Source organism: Periplaneta americana, chromosome 13 (assembly GCF_040183065.1).
Source record: "Periplaneta americana isolate PAMFEO1 chromosome 13, P.americana_PAMFEO1_priV1, whole genome shotgun sequence".
Lineage (NCBI taxonomy): Eukaryota > Metazoa > Arthropoda > Insecta > Blattodea > Blattidae > Periplaneta > Periplaneta americana.
Window position 1 is genome coordinate 51,094,148 of NC_091129.1, and position 22,003 is coordinate 51,116,150.

The window sequence follows — 22,003 nt, forward strand, 5'->3', positions numbered from 1 at the left end:
CAACTATGGTCCAGAAACATGTTAGTCAACTTATATAAATTTTATTTAAAAAGTGGATTAACAGTGTTACAGTTATTTTAAGTATATTTTAATTATTTATGAGAACTCTCTTTGTAATATGACTCTAATTTAACATGCCTATCAAATCCTTATCTTTCCCTTAATTTATTCGACTAAAAATAAATAGTATTAAATGTAACCAAGTTATTTATGAATTCTAGCTACTGTTTGCGTAATTTTTTACTGTATTAATTGAACTTATTTTAAGTAGTATTTGTTTTAATTTATAGTTCTAGTTGACATAAGACATAAGGTTAAAGCGACTTTAAATAAACAAACAAATAAAAACTTACTTTCCCCCTGCTTCGCCAGATGTCAGCGCTTTGTCAAAGTCTTACTTATCCTGACGATCTTCTTCGTCTGTGGTACGTTGCCTCTTAGGCATCTGTTCCAGATCTGTCTCCTCTCCTCTTTATTTATGGAAACACAAAATTATACTCGACTCAGTAACAATGCTCTTAAAGAATTTCAATATTCACAAATATTTATTCGTACCATATGAAAACTGAATCATTCCATATCATAAATTTAAATTATGGTTTATTTAACGACACTCGCAACTGCCGAGGTTATATCAGCGTCGCCGCCGGTGTGCCGGAATTTTGTCCTGCAGGTGTTATTTTACATGCCAGTAAATCTACTGACATGAACCTATCTCATTTAAGCACACTTAAATGTCATCGACCTAGGGCGGGATCGAACTCGCAACCTCGAGCACAGAAGGCCAGCGCTATACCGACTGTGCTACACAGGCCGACCATTCCCTGTCAGATCAACAAATTGATTCTGACTGGCTTTCTGGAATGTTCATGAAACTTGCTATATCAAGTGACCTTACATAGTTATAAATGGCTGATTCTGACTGGCTTCCTGGAATGTTCATGAAACTTGCTATATCAAGTGACCTTACATAGTTATGAATGGCTGATTCTGACTGGCTTTCTGGAATGTTCATGAAACTTGCTATATCAAATGACCTTACATAGTTATGAACGGGCTGACTGGCTTTCTGGAATGTTCATGAAACTTGTTATATCAAGTGACCTTACATAGTTATGAATAGCTGATTCTGACTGTTTTTCTGGCATTTTCATGAAACTTGCTCTATCAAGTGACCTTACATAGTTATGAATGGAAATCATAAGAAAGTTTTCTTTTTTTTTTACCTGCATTCGAAAGTTAATAAATATTAATTTTTGTAATATTTTTATCATAAATTGCTGCGTCCTAAGTACCAGTAGTTTATTATCAACTTTACGTTTTAAATAATGTAATCCTTTCGATTTTAAATACCTTTGAAGTCATCCGATACATTGAATATGGGTCGAGCCCACTCATTGATAAGTTTGCAAGTACTCTCCTTGTTCTCCTTAGTTTCTTCGGGGTGCTTACACTGCCTTTCCAATACCAGACTGCTTAAGAGTATCTTGACTGTGAACTAAAGACAGGAGCATAATATTGTTAAGTAATTTATAATAATAAATTGTGTTGTTCCGCTGCAATTCATTGAGTCCACACCTGTGGAGTAACGGTTAGCGCAAAACCAGGTGATCCGGGTTCGATTCCCGGTCGTGACAAGTTACCTAGTTGAAGATTTTTCCGGGGTTTTCCCTCAACCCCATATGAGCAAATGCTGGATAACTATCGGTGCTGGACCCCGGACGCATTTCACCAGCATTATCACTTTTATATCATTCAGACGCTAAATAACCTAAGATGTTAATGAAGCGTCGTAAAATAACCTACTAAAAATAAATGCAATGTGTTGCGTTGGTAATTTGTAAAAAGACCTGTTGCAAATTGCATCCACGGAAAGAAAAGCTGACCAGCTGAGAAACGTCAGCCATGCAGTACAGCTGTACAGAAATTTTTCATCATACTATCTCTATGATTCCACTTACATTTTTCTCTCCCACGTCTTTAGAACGAACCTAACCCTATTATACCGCTATCTGTGCTTAATTTAGATAATTATTTAAATCAAGAAACTTCCATATACACGAATTTAACAACAAATAAGTTCTGAGGATGACCCATAAAAGGTCGAAACATGTAAACCATGTACGATAGAATTTAACACAAGAAAGTCATATAATACAAATTACGAAACAAATAAGTCTTCAGATGCCCGCGCTCTTCAGCAGGTGTACATGTGGAAAGCACATTGGCAAAGTCTTATTCCAAAAATGTGCAGCAGCTCAATAGTAAAATGCTTGACTACCTACTGGAACTCCAACAGCTCTGTTCTAAGAAAAAAAAAGGTACAGTAATCCATGCCCGTTCGTTCCTTGATTTTTTTTTTAGTTTGTATTTTTACGTGATAATTTTATTCCACTATCGCTGTCGTAACATTTTGTTCAAGTATATTGCTATAGAACAATATAATATACACTAAATTATATAATATAATAATAAAAGAAGATAAATTATTTCGAAGTGACCGTGTCAATTTTAATTTAATAGCGTTGACAGAGCTTGTCTCATTGCATGATTCTGTTTGCACCTCGTGGTGTATTGGCTATGATACGTTTTTCCAATTTTAAAACCCAATAAAAATTTAAAAAATGTTAATGAGCTATATTTTGTATTTCGTTAATAAGGTTGTAAAATGATATAAAATTTATTATAAAAAGTCAGTAATTAAATTTACGTTAAGTTAGATTCATGTCTATATAGACATTATAGACACAGACAGACCATGCGGAAGGAGCTGGAGCAGAAGGAACTTACCAATTCTTTTCTTTCTACAAAAGAGTTGGCAAGCATACAAATTTTGATGGGAAGATAGATGTATTTATACATGGCTCCAAAATTTATTCAATTGGATACACCACAGCAAGAACATAGTCATTTATCAGACTCCAGAACAGAAATACAGGCAATAGTATCAACAAATCACCTAAAAATGAAAAATAAAATTAAAGAAATACATTATATGATTAAACAAATTCTAAATCTAAATGAACACATAATTCTTCAGTGGATACTTGCATATTGTGCCATAAATGGGATTAAGAGGACTGATCTGTTGGCAAACAAAGGCTCCAAAATTGAACAGAATACAAGTTTAAATCTGTCCTATGAATCTGTCAAACGAATCATCGAAAGCAAGATCAACCACAATTACAATATTAAAATATTAGCAGAAAGTGAAAACACCAAATGGAAAAATCTACTGGAAAACACTAGTCTAATCCCTGAACATCCTCATAAATCTGCTGTTGCTATGTTCAGGCTACTCACTGACCATGTTTGTTTAAGTAAACATCTCCACAGAATCGGTAAACTGACTTCACCAAATTCCCGTTATGCTGTAAGGAGCAGGAAATGGTTATGAATCATCTGGCAAGCTGAACAGCCCTTCAAATAGCTCAAGACATCACGTCGAAGTATTGGGAAACACGAAGGAGAATGACTTTATTGTCAAAAGATACATAACATAACATATTATGTTACCCTTTTATCCACATTTCTTTCTTATTTCATTTATTTAATATTACATTGTTAACACATATAATATTAATGTTATCCAGTTGTAAAAAATAAAGAAAATAAAGCTGAGTTAACTAGACTCTGTACATTATTATTGAATTTATGAATATTTTATTTAATGAATGGAATACACAGCCATTTTATAACGTTAGTCGCATATTATAATTGACAATTATAATTATTGTTCTGCTCTATATATATGTTTCAATCTTATAATAATGCCTCCGCGAGTATTAACCCTAGAATGCTATCGTCATTGAGTAGTAGCTACTGTATTGTTGTTGATACGTAAAAATGACGTATTAGGCGAAAAGAGTGCTTTTGGATTCTATTTTCGTTTCGGAATATAATTTTTATTTCTTTCTTTGTAGTTTTACTTGTGTAGGTCTATTTTTTGTTTCTAATTTTTATTTTCATGAAAATAAATTTACATGAAATACGTATATCTTATAATAACTTGACTAAGCGTGTAAGTTCCAACTTGCTCTCACGACTGATACAGTCAGCAACTGACAGATAGAGGTATAGCTAGAAGAAGGAGGGGCTCGCTTGGCGGGCAGGGCATAGTTGCGCCCCACGGTCAGATAAAATGCAGCAGATAAAAAAGGGTCCCTGTTTTGTGGGCATAGTTGCGCCCCGTTCCCATTAGGTAGAGAAAAGGGGATGGCATAGTTGCGCCCCGATGAAATAGGTAGAGAAGAAGACACTGCGGAAACTCGAGCCTCGTAATCAACCAACCTTATTGATTTCTTATGCGATTTAATATTCATTATCGATACCGTTAAAATGAACACCATGAAGTTGGCAATATTTTATTAAATGTTTTTCTACTGTTTATGCAGTGATTATCGATAGCCTACCATTAAAATGAACACCATGAAGTTGGCAGTACTATATTAACTGTTTTTCTACTGTTTATGCAGTGATTATCATTAGCCTACCGTTAAAATGAACACCATGAAGTTGGCAGTACTTTATTAACTGACATATTCAAATGAGTGAGCCGTTGGAATATGGGGGCTTAGAAGTCTTTGACATTTTAATAATGATTTTTCACACCGTCTCACAGTGTGCAATTTTCCCAATCTAGCTGGACAAAATTAATTTCTCACTTTCCTTTGGTCAGATTTCGATGAAACTTTATATTCAAGTTTATATCAACTATCGAAAGATCTGTTTCAATTTTCTTTGAAATCGGGTGATTAAATCAACCCTTTCACATAGGGGTGGGAACGATATATTTGTTTTTAATCAACATATTACACTGAAAATAAGTTGTTGGTATGAAATATTTGTCCAATGTAGCATTTATTGTTTAATGGGAAAATGATATTTATAAATTCCCTTAAATAAGAGCGAAAATACTATTTTCTTTTTCACAGGGCACATTGTAGGCCTAATTAAAATTAATATGTGTATGAAATATTGAAATATTTGAAGTGTTGTAACAGGACAGAATATGTTTTGAACCACTTCAGTTAAAGAAATAATTGATTTTAATTTATGTATGTATTTTTATCCAATGCCAGGAACATTAATATTTGAATTAAATATTTTACTGGAAGTTAATTTACATTCAGTTTCATAATTTCTTGTAGTGAATTATCTAAGTTTTACTTCACTCAAAGTAATATGGCAAAATAAACACTACACTTTGTAACATAAATGTGCGAAATGATTTGAATTTACAACAATTTCTTTAAACAAAAGATGTGTTTTAAATCGGTCATATTATTTTATGCCTTAATGAAGAGTGTATATACAACTGAGACAATAGACCTTCTGTCATGTGCAATGTGCAATAGGCATTCAAAACAACGAATCCACGCATGTAACGTTGAAAGTCCAAAAGCATACATGGTAGTATCTACATTTTTACTCGAACGTGCCCCTGAAGAATCCTCCTATTCCATTTCTTTCGGGAGTGCTCCGCAGATATAACATCTTTGTGATGCTTTGTTTTCCGCTAATGTGTTGCATACTTTACCGTCCACCATTGTCATAACTAGTTGATGTTTCACTTGTACTTGTTTATCACCAATGAACACATTAGTAGGTGACAGCTTGTCAATCTGTGCCTGAATATTTGCAGTCTCTTCTTTTATAAGTTTATCAGACTCTTTTCTGTACGTCAACTTAATAAATTGGCCTGTAGTATCTCGTAGATGACGAGGATTCTGCCACAGGATCTTCTTATCATCATCATTAGTGTGTAGTTGAAGGGGAACAAGTGACACCATAAACATGTTTTCGTCTTCATAATCATAGTCTACTGAGTTCTTGAAAGCCTGTTTATATGTACTATGCTTGGAACTGCCATCACACCCCCATTTACTAATTAATGTCAGTGACTCAATATTAAGAGTTGAAATAACGTCTATTTGTGAGGCAACAAGCCTTTATATCGTATGATCCAGAAGGTCCTATAATTTTACTTCAGCACTTGTTTCACTTATTGTAATAGCATCCAGAGATGGTTGAGATTGTTGTTTTTTTTTTTATTCTGAAGGACGTAATATGGAGGATATATGTTGCAATTTCTTTCTTTAGTCTGTGAGCGAATAAGTTTATATTGGTGGATGGTTAGGCGAGCATCCAGAAAAAATTCCAAAGCTTCCCCATTAGAATATGGCACGGATTGAGGTCCAATCGATCTCAGCCTTTTGATTTTAGTGGCTCGTTGAGGGGATGCTTCAGTTAGCTCTTTAACAATATCTGCAGCGTCCCTCTTCCCTGAGGCTCGCAAACTAGACTGAGCGGCATAAGATAATTCCTCGGAATTGCGACTTTTTAATAAGTCATCTATTTTCCTTTTTTTTGCTTTTGCCACTGATTTCGCTAAATAATTTTCTTGGACGACCTCTGTCTCAAATTGACGTTTCTTCTGAAGTATTCTGTACCGGTATTAAACTATATATTTCTTCTGGAAATTTAATGTCATATTCTAGCCACTGTGAATACTCCTGAAGAAATCTCTCAGAATGTCTATTGCACTTTGTCCACCGTTTGTTGAGGTTGGATAAAAATGTGTCCAATGTATTTTTAATCTGAACTTCAATGTCATGTGAATAACTTTCTAGGCCTAAAACATTCACAGTGATTAAAAATTTCCTCATTCCGTGATTCTTTAATGCTTAGCCAAACATGGAATAGTTGCCGCCGCGTTACCGTGTGCGCCGCCACTGTAAACAATTAATTGCTGATAAATGCGCAAGAACGCGCAAACTTTAAAACAAGGATTCAACACTCTAAATGTTGTTTTATTAAATGCTAAAAGAATTATCGTAACCGGACGTGACCGGAGATACTAAAACTCCAATTATATTTAGAGAACTCGAAAAAAAATTAATTGTAATATTAAAACCCTATTGTAAGAAGAATAATACTTTACAAACTAAAAATTGAAGTATCATTAGTAAGAACATACCTGTCTGAACAGATTCCATGTCTCAGAATACGAATAATAACTATCAGCTACTTTTCCTACGACTGAACTGGAGCGAGAAATGCAAGGAAGAACTCAGTGTTCCCATCCTTATAAAAATAGCTTGCTCCTGATAAAACAGTAAAAGCTATCCGTCACAACATTTTCCAAACATTAAAGAACATGAATTCATATTCACCTATGCCAAACTAAACGAGTCGAAATTTGATTTTTGTCCACCTAGATTGGGAAAATTGCACACTGTGCGTCTGTGGCGTATAGTGAGGTTAATTTAAAACGATTGTTAAGTTTAGTGTAACGGGTAAAGAGTTAATAATTCACAATGGTTCTAAGCTTCAATTTTCGAAACCCTGTACCATAGGGTTAAGATATCGATGTACAAACACAAAATGCAGTTTATTTATTGTGTGTGATCTATAAAAAAGTGTTATTTTAAATAGTAAAATTGATGATATGCTAGGCCTACCTGATTTCAATGCAGCTATCACTGTAATATTTGTAAGTAATTTGTTTATATTATGACAATCACTTTCGTGTGTACTATGTCCATCGGGTCGCAACTATGCCATGTCCATTCTGCTACCTGATTTCTTCGGGGCGCAACTATGCCATGTTCCTTCTGCTACCTGATTTCTTCGGGGCGCAATTTGCCATGCCTAGGCCTCCCAATTGACCGCGGGGCGCAACTATGCCATACCGCGCTTGGCGGGAGAACCAGTGAGGATCAATTATACGTCAAAATTACGTACGATAACATTCTAGGGTTAATTAGTGTATCCCTTCCCACTCGAATACAAGAAATATGTGACAATGGAGTTTAATATTGTGTATATTGAATGACAACCAAAAACAGCCCTTTTCCAGGCTACATATTTTTTTCCAAAATGTATTCAGGAAACATAAAATAATAATTCTGAGTAACATTGCATTCAAATTGCAAAGATGTGATAATACACCCTAAAAATTACTCTATAGCCGGGAACCGAACATGGAATATTTTCTTAGTAGACTGACGTGCTTTGCATTCAGTTATGAATGAGATACAGGATGCACGTGTATAACATTGAAGGTGATCGGCAACCACAACCATTTGCACGTATAAATGTAGCTTGTATCATAAATCTTGATTAATATGCAAAACATCAGGAATAGTTTTGTGTTAATGTAACTTATATTCGGGTAGAATTTATGCGGATAACTGTACTATTTGGCAGTCAATTAAAAAAAACACTGTCAGTTACTTTTTGTTTCTTTGAGTGTATATACCTTTACACTATGAGGGGTACAGGCCTGATTTACCTCCCAGAGCAGCTTGAGAAGGTTATCTCTGATCTTGAGGCTGGGCATGTTGCGGTCAGGCATGGGTGTTAACCAGACAGGCAGCACGGACAACACTCCGTGTTCAATGAACGTGTGCTTCAACTTATGTTTCCTCAGCTGGGACATCACTTTGGGCAGCATTGCAATCTTCTTTATAGCAGGCATCTGCAGCTCGTTCAGACACCGATCTTGCTGCAATAGAATTGCTACTACAGACATACTGCTGGCTAAACAAAACATTTTCTTAATTACTTGCAGAAATTACCGTCAAGAAGACTGAATATAAGTCTACCTATGTTATTTGACTGATTGGCTTTCAATGGTAAGTACTTAAGAACCAAGTCACTCCATCTTTCTGATTAGTTTCAGCTTAATTAACCCATATTTTGTGAGGTGGTGACTGTGAGTACCCCAGCCATTGTAAGAAAAGACGCCTGCGCCAGGGGGATGTGCGGAGGGTTCCTGTCCAATTCAGATTTTTTTTTCATTTTTTATTATGCTGCTTGTTTCCCTAATTTTGAAGAAAACCTAGTTAAAACAAATAAAAGTACTTGATTATATAAATTAAAAATTCAGTTTGATTATCTGAGTGCTACGATGCAAGTTTCTAAGTTGGGATAAGTGCAATCCCCACCTCACCAGTTACGTAACTAGAAAAATACCTCACTACTTACGGATTAATACCCATTTTATATTTTTTTATATCAGCAGCTACCATTACATTACATGCAGAAAGCTGAGGACTGTGTTGAAGTTGAATATTGAGATAGTCCAGTTTAAAGCTTGTCTGTGCATAAATTGTAAAGTAATCTCACGAGAAAGTCCATTATGTTTTATCTGGCTATTACGTCTATTATCAGGCAGTACATCTTACTTGATGTGTGTCAGAAGAACAAATTATTGTTTGTATACATGTGAAGTCTATTAGTGTAATATAGTCAGTTATGTATACAATGGAGGGGAAAAGGAACTGACCACCCTACCCCATTATCTCCTGGCTTAACTGCCTCATGAGTGTTGATTTATTGGTGTTACTTATGGCTTATGAGGTTCCAAGCAGTCTTCGGACTGTGGAATAAACATACATAATATTGTTTCTCGTTTATATTAAATGTTGAGCCTCAATCATACATATTTTATCCCAGGTAATCTTATTTGTAGATGATACAAGTGTGGTTATCGAAGTAAATAGTATGATCACTTTATATAAACTCTTCTAATACAGTGTTTAATCTAATGAATGAGTGTTGATTGATGTAGTGCAGATAAACTATCACTTAATGTTGATAAAACCTTAGTACATAATATGTATAGTATATAATAGTGTTAGTTTTTCTACAGTAATACATTAAATTAAATTAAGAGAAAAAATCACAGTACCAGGATCCTTGTAAACTATATTATAACAAAACAATTAAGATGGTTTTGTCATATGAAGAAAATGACAGAAGATAAATTGCCGAATAAGGTGTATGAATGGATTCCAACGGGAAAAAGGAAGAGGGAAAAACCAAAATTGACATGGACAGGAGGAATAATTAGAGCGATGAAAGAAAGTAGTTTGGACATGGGGCATGGGAGAATAGAGAAGACTTGAGAAAGGCTGTAAAATCCTGAAAATGGGTATAGAAAGATGACCTAGGACATTGTAAAACTTGATAATTATAATAAATTTTTCTGAAAAAATAAATTATAAGAAAACATTATTTATGGCTATTAAGTCAAAGCCTGATGTTCTCTTGGTTTACAAATTGTCAAAGCCTAATTTCTAAACATGGTCCACTGGTCAAGTTATTTCTTCTCTGCTTTTATACATAGGTTTCTTATATTTTGAATTCAGAATTTCCATTGTGATTTTCAAACACATTTTTAATTTGCAGAACTGTTGCGTGTGTTCCGTCTATATGATCTAATAACCCATGTGACTGGTTATAGAAACTTCTGGTTATCCAATACATCCACAATTTCAATGATATTTTGTATATCATCTCTAATTTTAAACCATTTTCTTTCCTGACCTTTAAAATGTGAAAAAGCGGATTTCAACTGCATACTGTATTTACTTGTATTTCTACCTACACTAAAACCTCGTTTTAAGAAATAAATTCAGAAGTCCTTGCAAAACTACCATATAAACCATGTTACTGATTCCTGCTTTTAAGAAAAATCCCAGTTTAAAGGAATACATCTTAATGGATTTGCAAATATACAATCTGTTTAGTGAAATTCCGAACCTATTTCAAATATTTGTGACTGATTTCTGTGCAGGATATGATCACACAAGGGTGACACTAGTAGCCGGACACTGCAATCAATCTCCATTGAAAGTAACCTTATAGAAATGTTATTGCGCATTTACATGTGAAAATTTTGAGTTTCATTAAAACACTTAAAAATAACTTATTGTAATTTGTGAAAATGTAAGTAAAATTGGAGATTTAAAAAAATTCGAATGAAAGTCACTAGCTAATAAAATTGTGTGCGCAAATGATCTCCTTCACAATCACCTGTGCAGCATGTCTCATTGCAGCCAGCAGGTGTATAATAATATCGTCATTATCGTTCATGTCGATATATTTTCTCTTGCTTCTCTTTTTGTCTAACATCGGTTTTTTCCTTCAACAGCATAAGCTTAAAAGCAGACATTTCGTCGAACCCTCTATAAAAGAGAAAAAAAAGTATTAGCGAAATACTTGAAAACATTTACACAAAGACACAAAAGAATATCTTGAATTGTAGGACATGCCATGACTAGATTCACGACAGTAACTCCAATAATATGAGGCAAGACATAATAAAATTCCATTGCAGAATCTTGAAGCTAAGTATGAGCATGCTATTAACAAGTTATTAGTTTTAAGTACAGTATACGGAAAAAGAAATCTGCGACACAACTACCACAAAGTTCTTTACACCAAATAGGCTACTAACTACAAAGACTTTTAGTTGTACTACAATGGATCATGTACAGCAGAGACAGAAACATTTCCAACATTTAAGGCACAGCATTTCTTTCTACCAATTGTAGTAGCCAATGACAATTCTACAGTGTATTTTATATTATATTGAACACCTTAAAAATTTATGATTACTAAATTACATATAATATGGAATACAAAATTTAATGGAAAATAACTCGCTACACTTCAAGTTTGTACAATGTGTTCAATTTAAAAGAAGACCGAGCATTGAAGAGTACATAACATAACAGTATGTATATACGTATAGTAGTAATATTAGTCTATAATATAATATGTTATGTACACATCATAATTAGCAACCAATCAACAATCAACTCTTTTCTTTTTCTTTTTAAATATAACGAGGAGCTTGCAGTTTAACATGGTAATATTGTTTGTCTCCGACTACTGTGAGTGTGATTTAATTCTTCATTTTCAGAAAATGATCAAATATTTTACCTTTTAATTAATTTTATTGTCCGATCGAACTCAAAACCTTCACTTCTATGTACTGAATGCTCTATCATTGAGCTACGCTGAGGTTCCCCAGTGTCGGAGCGAATTTTTCTTCATTAATAATAAATAGTAACTATTAACGGAGAATTCTGTAGGCTTAAAAAATTAATAATACCATCACAGATTTCCATATGCTTTATTTCAATGTCAGGTAACTCTTCATAGCTATCATATTTTTCAATTAGTAGAAAATTTATTGTTGCAGAGAAAATTAAATAATGGAACGTTATTTCTTAAAAATCATATAATCTAACGCACGTATTGTAGAAAAAAATCCTGGCAAGCAATTACTTGACTATATAAGAAGTAAGAATAAAAAAAATGTAATTGAGTTGTCTTCATTTGTGTTTGTAAACACAGTACATGAGTAAAATGAAAATTATTACAAAAATTACTAAAACCCACTCTTGTCCATAATACTTGTTCAGTTTTAATGAAAATAATTGCTATACATGCTTCACATGTGCCTCATATATAAATATCATAATGCGATGGCACAAACTAAGGGATTTGTGAAATGTTTAGCGATGTAATGCAAATATAATAACAATAATAATAATAATAATAATAATAATAATAATAATAATAATATTACGTTCATTATGTGTAACTGTAATGGCGTAGAAAAAAGGTTGGTAGATTTAAGCTGCAAATTTTAGATCAAGTTAAGAAGAATAATTCAGCAAAGTACAAGAAACGATAATGAGAATAAAAATGAAGCATAAAATACGACTTTCAGCACATTGTTGTTTCCTTCATACTTACTAAAAAAGCACTAATCAGCACTGCAAAATCTGTCACTTTCCATTACATAAGTAGTAAACGAAACTCATTTCCGTGATAGCAACACACAATGTATTTGTTCCAACAATTATTCCATTCATTAACAATACTATTTGAAACCAATAGAATTAACCATTCCTTACATTTATGTCTCTCATTTCAAATGCTCAAATTTTCATTTTTATGCAGTGTGTTCTGCCCATCAATGATGCAGAACTCTACATAAAACACTGTACTAAAGGAATAAATTGTCTCATTCGTCCTTGTAACTTTTTCACAATTTATGACAGGGTTATATTTATCCATTGTCTTTTACAAAGTCCTGAATTCAGATAATCATTTGCTCCTGAACTGGAATTTTGGATAGTCCAATCCATTATTGTGCGATGAGAAACTATATAGATTCTTATAATCTTATGTAGTAGTGGGATAGAATTCCATCTTACTGGAAAATAATATTGCCATCTAGCTGAGAATATGGAAGTCTGTCATATGTCGTGATACTCAATATAGAATTACAGTAAAAAAAGGTAAAGGTATCCCCGTAACATGCCATATAGAATTACAGTAATATCATTAATTCTGTTTTATGGACTAAATCCAAAAACTAAAGATCCAGACATTTTCACTCCAGCAAATCCATTAGTAACTCCAGTCCATATTCAGCCAGAATTATATTTTTTTATTTGCATATGCCATTTTACGATCAATTTCTAATAAATTTATCAATAATATTACGCGAAAATACAATGATGTAGGATTCTTGAAGGAAAAATGATCTCTAAATTGTTATTCAGCTAATAGCACCATTGATGTAGGTATCCCAATGCGAATGTTCAAAATCCCATTATGACTTAGCTTTATTACGATCCACTTTTCCACATATTTGGAATGTTGCCTTGTCGTCAAAAATTATTGTATCCTATATAGTAAATTATTAAATAAGTATATAATAAATTTTCAATCTTAAGACATATCAACTTGCAAATGTTTATTTGCTATTTAATAAGATATATGAACGTTTTCACCGTTTGGGGCATCTTCAGATATAACAAAAACATGTAATCTGAAACCTATAATAATAAATTATGCAAATAACAAAGAATAAAGAACAATGTATGTATGCAATGCATGATATTCATGAGCTTTATGTAAAATGTGACATAATACAGGATAATTGTTAATATAATCTATAGATTTTGAAATTAAATTGGACGGATATTTTATACATATTTTAACATTATTGACAAATTTTAATCATAATTGTATATTTTATTTGTAACATGAGCTATATGTATAAAATATCTGAAGATGCCCCAAACGGCGAAAACGTTCATATATCTTATTAAATAGCAAATAAACATTTGCAAGTTGATATGTCTTAAGATTGAAAATTTATTATATACTTATTTAATAATTCACCAGGCATATTGAAATATAAAAATGAATTGTAAATTATATAGTAAATTGTTCTTTTCAAGAGTTTCAGCATATTCACGCAAAAATTAAGTTGCATTTATCACCAACTTGCAACTATAGTAGCCTGTGCACCGATATGGTGTTAACAACAGAATCTTAATACGGTACAATACCCTCAACAATGTGAAATGAGAAACATCATCCCGTTTTCTGCTCTCTTGCCTTGTTGATTTCTCAGGCTACGTTGAGCACTTGAATGCAATCAACATTTTCAAGATTAGGCCGTCTTCGTGCATTTTTCTTCTCGTATAATTAAGAATTTCAGTCTGCCAAAATAATTTATTTTAACAGCAGCAGATTCTAACAACCACATCAAAAGTGAAGATATTAGGAAAACAAACACAATTTGCATGTAAAATAATAGGGACTTAATTGGTCTGAACGTTTGGAGAGAATGGACAACAGCAAATATTTTAAATATAGAACAAAAGAACGTAGAGATCCAGTAGGTCTAGAAAATGTTGACAATAGAACCAAAATAGTATAGTCATGCTGATGACAACAAACTATTTTCATTGGTACTTATTAATTTGAAACTGATTTCCTTGTTGAAAGAAGCTTACTGTACATTTTATAAAACCAATGCTGAAAGTTTGATGCTGACTTTCATTGAAATTCTCCTTCACCAGTAAAGTTAGCTATTTTGGTTAACACAGCACGAGTGCTAAAGAGTTCAAATTTCAAATGTATTTACAATTTACATTTGAATTGAATACATATGAATAGATACTCGAAATGAGCATATGCTCGTGCTCGGGTACAGTCCAGTAGTCTACATAAATTTTCCAGGGTTCAAATAATAATGCTGATGATATAAATAATAGTAACAACAACAACAACAACAATAATAATAATAATAATAATAATAATAATAATAATAATAATATAATAATAATAATAATAATAATAATAATAATAATAATAATAATAATAGAATAATCGTGACAGAAATGATACAAAGATTGTAATACAAAATAATTAATAATAATAATAATAATAATAATAATAATAATAATAATAATAATAATAATAATAATAACAATAATAATAATGATAATAGTGAAAACAAAAATATTTACAATAATAAAATAAATACTAAGACGGATAAAATAAAATATAAAACCACTAGCGAGAGTTCACACAACTTAAATAAGCATATAATAACCGGAAAAAATGTCAAACTCGAAAATCAACAGAAAAGTTCGTTATATCGCAGACGACAGCAACCGCCGTATTGACATTGTGTTGTGCAATAATGGTAGTAGTGGGGAATGAAAGTCTACGTAACTGCCGTTCTCTTCGAATCTTCTCGTACAATCATGGGAAGTTAATGCTGTAAAAACAAAATGTTTACGAGTCAAACTGTTCATTATTACCAGGATAAATACAAATAATACTGAAATATATTAATCGAGTTTCAGTTATAGGTCTCTCCTTTTGTGCAAGAGGTATCATATCAAAATATTTTATGAATGGCGGGGAAAATGTAAATTTCAATAACTTTCTAGTGACAAGATATAGTGACAAGTACAATCAAGTGTATCTGTGGCGATGCTAAGGAATCATTTATTGGAGATATACACTGTTTTTAATTAAGAAAATGATCTATTTATATTTATTACAATGTTTTATCTTATAGGTTACATGCATCAGATAAATACAATAAAAATTAGTACCATATAATGCTAGTAACACTTAAAAAATTATAATAAAATGTATTAAATATCATACAAATATTTTCACTTTATTTTTAAACTTAAGAATGTGTAAATTGCTTAGGTCTGGATTATTTTTCAATACTGAATTGTATAGTCTTGGTCCATAATTCCTACTGTGTCTTAATCCAGCTGTAGTGTGGCATTTAGGTTCTGCCAAAAGAGTTGGGACATTTCTTCTGGTGTTATGTATATGTTTTTCGGTTATAAAATTAATTCGATTTTTGTGAAAATAATTTAGTAATGTTTGTTTATATATTTGCTCAATTTTTAGTACTTGGAATTCAGAATAAATAAATTGTGTCGGATAACCAAGTGGTTTATGCAGACAAATGTTGATGATACGTTTTTGTAATATTAATGGAGTTAAGATAGTCTTTGTCATTCCACTCCATCCTATTAGTCCGTATTGAATGACTGATTGAAACAAGTTTAGATAAACAACACGGAGAACATAGATAGGCATATATGCACGAAGGGTTAGAAAGTTGTGAATTGTTTTCCGCAACCTATTACATAAATATGTTACATGTTTATTCCATCTTAAATGTTGATCAATGACAACACCTAAGTATTTTACTTGCGTGGATTCTGTCAAGGCAGAGCAATTACAATCAATCAAGTTTATGTTACTGCAATTGTGTATTTTTAAAATTGTATCCTTATCGAGTTTGATTTTTCTCAGACTAGAAGCCGTTAATGTAAAAGGAACTGCAGTTGTTTTTCAAATGTTCAATGAGAGCAAATTTTCATCTAACCATTTCTTAATTATATTTATACCTCTATTAGCATTTAGGTAGGCATCATTCCAATATGATCCACTAAAAATTACGGCTGTATCATCGGCATATGCAAATATATCTCCAGATGTGTTTCCTATATCAATATTTAGCAAGTCATTGATATATATTAAAAATAGTAGTGGGCCTAAAACTGTACCTTGTGGCACACCTATATTTATATTACGAATTTCACTGGGTTGGTCGTTAAATTTCGTTAATTGGGATCTGTTGCTTAAGTATGACTTAAATAAATTTAAAAAATTTATAAATTTAAATACCGTAGGCATGAAGTTTAGAAGTGAGTATATTATGGTCTACAGTATCGAAGGCTTTTTGAATATCTAGAAAAACTCCTAAACATTTTTTACCCGAGTCTAATTCTTTGATAATCCTTGATGTTACGTTCATAATAGCGTCGTCCGTGCTCATGTTAGTACGGAAGCCAAACTGCTTTTGACTTATTAGATTGTTTGTTTCTAAGAAATTAATTAGCCTGCTTTTAATACATTTTTCTAATAGTTTAGAGAGACTTGGTAAGAGTGAGATGGGTCTGTAGTTACTGAGATTTTTTCTGTCACCAGATTTGTATATAGGTATTACTACAGCACATTTAAGATCAGTTGGAAATACACCTTGTGATAAACACAAATTAAAGACATGGGTTAGTGGTTTCGATATGGGTTCAATAATCATTTTGAGTGTTCTAGTAGTGATACCATCAACACTCGGAGCCACATTATTTTTTAAAGTCTTAGCAATGGTTATAATTTCTTTATCACTTACGGAAAACATGAACATTGATTATGGTGATGATGATGATGATAATGATGATGATGATGGACAAAAAAGGAAGAAGAGAGTCTTGTGTTTTAGTTTATTTTTTATGCTATATTGTGTCCTATGTTTGTAAAATGAGCATTAAATTCGTTTGCAATATCATAATGATTCTTAATAATTAAGCCATCTTTATTTACTATTTCCATAATACTGCAGCTTTTATTTGTTGAAACGTTAGTAGCTTCGTTAATAGTCTGCCAAAATCTTTTGGGGTCATTCCTATTGTTGACAAATTTCTCTGAGTAGTAACTAACTTTCATATTTCTTATAACGCAAGTTAAGATATTTCTGTACCTTTTATATTTTTTTGATAAATCTTCATTCAAAGGCTCACGTTTTACTTTTTTGGCTAGTCTGTCTCTTGTGCGTATTGATTTAACAATACCCGAAGTGATCCAGGGTTTTATTTTTTTATATTTACTGGGTACATTATTACAAGTATGAAAGGTATATTTAGTTATTGGATCGCGGAGTATTTTGTAAAAATTTTTAAAACTAACTTCAGCGTTTTGGCAATCAAAAACCGTTTCCCAGGTCTCTGAGCTAATATTTGCTACTAAGTATTTGTAATTAATAAGTTGCTTGCAATTATTATGTGAATTTATGATGGGATCCTTAATAATATATTTAGTAGTGATAGTGACTAGTCCAAATACCATATAATGGTCTGTAATTGCACTATTATATACTCCAGATTTGAAATCTAAGTTAACAGTTGTTTTGAAGAATATATTATGATCAAGGCATGCATTATATCGAGTAGGAGCATTTAAGTATTTCAAAAAACCATATTCATGCATAATATTCAAATATCTGTTGCCAGAGTTATCTAAATTGTGTTCTAAAATTTGAATATTAATGTTACCTAATATAATATTATTTTTAACGTCTTTTAATTCATGCAGAGATTGTTCAAAGCTATCCAGGAAATCAATTTTGCAATATTTGGAGATCTGTAAATTGCTGTTAGAGAAAATGGAATATCGCCTATAGAAAAGTCAAAATGAATAGAGTTACAGTGATTAAATTCTACATCCTTAGAGCAGACGTTAATATAATCTTTAAAATATACTATTTCATCACATTTATTATATTTATTTATTTTAACGTATTTTTATAGCCATGTAAGGCAAAACCGTTATCATGATCTATCCAGGCTTCAGTAAGAACTATTATATCGAAAAAGAAAGTAAAATTTTCTAGTAATACACAAAATTCATCATAATTTTTATTTATAGGCTACTACGAATATTTAGATGAAGAAATTTTAAATGTGATAGACTAGTGCTAATATAACTGTTGCAGAGAGAGAGGTCTACGAAATTTTCTGTGGCGTTGTTGTTTTCGTGGTAGTACTGGTTAAGTTTATTTATAATATTATTGTGTTCCATTGTTAGTTAACATTAAGTAAAATACTAGAAAGTAAACGTTTGGAATAATGTGCAAGACTTTACAGGTTATTTATGCCATATGTACTACTTATCTTAATAACCGGACTTCTTTCATCTCGGCGAACCAGTACTTTTCCATACCTTGTCCAGACGAATTGGTAGCCTTTGTTCCTAGCGGCATCTCTTGCACTATTCAGCAGACTTCTACTCGCGGCTGTTAAATGGTCCCCTGCTGAGAACCTTCCGGTAGGTAGATTCTCGTTCAACTTCTGAAGTGGAATGCTGGGTCCGTTGTTGTCGTTTCGCGCCTCGTTCTTGTAGCACTGCAACCATTCATCTTGCTCCTTCTCCTCATGAAACGGATGACAATGGGTCGGGATTTACCTGGCTTGGATGGGAGTCGATGCGTTACACTGATATCAGGGACGTATTGACTGCCTCCAATGGCTACTGACACATTGTCTATCACTTCATATATGTTTTCATTAGGAGATTCTGGCATTCCAAAAACAACGACATTGTCCCTACGTGAGTGCTGTTGTATTTCACTTATCTCCTGCTTCAGCAAATCGTTCTCCTTAGTTAAATTCTTGATTTCTTCTTTTGCTGCCTTCAGCTCCTCGCTAAAGACATCTGATTTATTCGAAATAAATTCTACAGATTTCTTGAGGTCACTCACTTCAGCGTTAATGAAAGATTTAAACTCCTCAAACATTTTCTTCATAGTATTGATGACAACACTATGATCGTCCGCCACTTTTTTTTCCTCGGATGTCGATGCGTCATTTTTGTTGTTCCCTGTTTGCTTCCTAACCATTTTCACTTTTATGACACTCTGGGAGCGTTACAAAAACACGTCTGGCCTTCACTGTTGCTCGGACTGTGTGTGTGTTGTGGTTTTGTTTATGTGAAATACAAGGCGTTCAATTTAAAAGAGGATCCGCCATAGAGAGTTACGGCATATGTTGAAAATGAAGTCCCTCAGTCTCAGTGTATTTGTCCACACATTTCACCATGTTCCTAGTAAACTTACGGAGCACTCCGATGTCTGTACTCTGGATGGCATCACTGATGTTCATCTTCAGCTTTTCCAAGGTGTGTGAATTTTTTTGTACACAATTTAAGTATCTCCACAAAAAGTAATCTAAACTGGTAAACTCTGGAGACCTTGGAGGCCATAGTCTCATATATATAATTCTGTCACAAAAACACTCTCAGCGTATTCATGGTTGCATCTACTGTATGATAGGTCACACGGTCTTGTATACAGGAGTCACATTCACACACTTCCAGTAAAACTATGGACTGATCAACAATATCTTGGTAGTTCAGGATTAGACTGTTTCACAGAACAAGACCCGATTATTCGTCATCTTGATATGGTACACCAGACACCCATTTTCAGAGGGCTCAGAGAAGACTCGACCACACGGTTAAGTTTAGGATTATAAAGAAAAGCAGTGTGGCACAATAGAATTTAATAATTTTTTCGGGGCACTTCCTGATGGAATTATATATATATGTTCGAAACCTAACTTTTAAACATCAACCAATAACGCTCTATTGGCTCATGTGACCTGAGAGTCGAATCTAGTAATATATTTTTTTAACTAGAGACGGAATGCTTTTTCTAATGTTTTGACCAAAGTGACTCCAAAACTATAATGTGGCTGCTGTTTTCTAATTTTTTTTTATTTATCTTAAGTTCACATTTTGCTCAGTAGATGTCAATATTTAGTTTTTACTACAATGTCATGGTGAACCAATGTTACCTGGAAGTCTGAACCATGTCTTGCAAAATAAAAATTAATAAAAAAATTAAATTTTTCCATTATGTGCTACTTAGGCAACTATCAGCTAATACAGAGGCTTCAAAACATTTTCTGACTTTAGAAAGTAATTTGGGCTATAGATGAATAAAGTTAAAATAAAACAAAAAACAATCGGAGTGTGGTTGTGTCGGGGACACGGCCGTGGATTTTACGTGAATATGTCTAACTTAAATCGATAGATTGTCTTAGCGCATCAACGTTCTACCAAATGAGCTACCCAGTAACTACATCCGAGACCATCTCAATTTTTCTCTTTAGGCCTATATCCACACACCTCAAGTGAGCTGACAAGACACGAGAAAGCCAACTTTGAGTATAAAGAAACTCTGTGTGACTTGAATTGTGGTTTTCCGTTAACATACCTGCAGTAACGTATATATTATGCAAATCTGGCTTTCAGGTATAGCTCCCTGTGAAGTAGACTTGAATAATTTCAAGGGAAAAACCACAATTCAAGTCACACAGAGATTGTGTGTACTCAAAGTTTGGTTTCTGGCTTCTTGTCAGCCCACTTGAAGTGTGTGTATATAAAGGGAAAAATTAAGACGGTGTCGGGTGTAGTTCCTGGGTTGCTCAGTTGGTAGAGCGCTGGTGCGCTAAGGCAAAGGTTCCGGGATCGATACCCGGCCTCGGAAAAATTTTTCTCTTGAATTTACTCAAATCAGCTTCACAGCTATGCCTGAAAGTCAGATTTGCTTAAATCGACAGATTTAGATAGGATGTTTAGTTTGGTACAGAGTGCGAATTGAATGTTTTCTTCAGGGGGCGAGGGGGGACATTAACTGTCACGGTCCCAAGCTTTTCAGCTTCTTCCTTATACCAAACGGGATAGATGAAATATCCCAGTAAATTTTTGTGTACTTCCAGATGTTTAAAGAATTATTTTTGTTATTTAGTGGCATTATACAGGGTCGACCGCTCGAATGTACCTAATTTCAATTGTACGTGACTGGTAAACGGTTGAAGATAGAAACCTACAGTAACGTTTATATGAAAGGAAAACTCAACAAGTTTCGATATGCACATCACCATATCTCTACGTGAGCTCCAGCTGTCACTGTGACGATATAGAGGCGTTGAACGATTTCTTGCCAAGCACGTTGGAGCATGTCTTCTGGAATGCTCTCAATAGCCTCTATGATGCACTCCCGAAGATCACAAGGTCTCTGACTAGGATGGCGTACACTTTATCTTTGACATAGCCCCAGAGGAAGAAATCAAGTGGTGTTAAATCCGGAGATCAGCGCCGAGACGGTCTGGCATCGTTCGTATTGGCGAATTCCACTCGTTTGGATTTGTCATCAATCTCCAGACGTTGCATTAACTGTACTTTGTATGCGTACAGTTTGAGACGTTTGTTGATAATTCGTTGCAATGTTGATTTTGGTACT

General features: G+C 33.3%; 1 long non-coding RNA gene across 1 annotated transcript; it reads right to left on the reverse strand.

Annotated features, from left to right (window-relative positions):
* Positions 1–5,696: 5,696 nt before the first annotated feature.
* Positions 5,697–20,273, reverse strand: LOC138711888 (uncharacterized). The gene is made up of 3 exons (XR_011335515.1): positions 18,922–20,273; positions 10,825–10,976; positions 5,697–8,509 (listed from the first exon to the last, which is right to left on the reverse strand). It is a non-coding gene; the product is annotated as an uncharacterized lncRNA (long non-coding RNA).
* Between the last annotated feature and the right edge of the window lie 1,730 nt (positions 20,274–22,003).